The sequence below is a fragment of the Penaeus monodon genome, chromosome 23, assembly GCF_015228065.2.
Source record: "Penaeus monodon isolate SGIC_2016 chromosome 23, NSTDA_Pmon_1, whole genome shotgun sequence".
Taxonomy (NCBI): domain Eukaryota; kingdom Metazoa; phylum Arthropoda; class Malacostraca; order Decapoda; family Penaeidae; genus Penaeus; species Penaeus monodon.
The window spans coordinates 39,285,173-39,285,398 of NC_051408.1; the positions used below are offsets into that span (position 1 = coordinate 39,285,173).

General features: G+C 35.0%; 1 protein-coding gene across 1 annotated transcript in view; it reads right to left on the minus strand.

Annotated features, from left to right (window-relative positions):
* Positions 1 to 226, minus strand: part of LOC119588254 (glycine-rich cell wall structural protein-like) — a 2,640-nt gene that overhangs the window by 1,886 nt on the left and 528 nt on the right. The window lies entirely within an intron of this gene.

Consider the following 226-nt stretch of genomic DNA (forward strand, 5'->3'; position numbering starts at 1 on the left):
TGATTCAGATGAAGTAAGTATATTATATTATATTATATTAATAACCAATATTTTCTCACTGATTATGAATGGTAATAGAAAAGAGAAACAAACTCGTTATTGTTTTTGCAGTTTTATTTCCTGTGCAGAAATGATCGAATTCAAGTCGACAGAAATGACCGTTGTGTATAAGGATTACCATCCGTAGCTTCCTCCGCCACTTCCTCGTCCTCCACCTTGGCCGAAA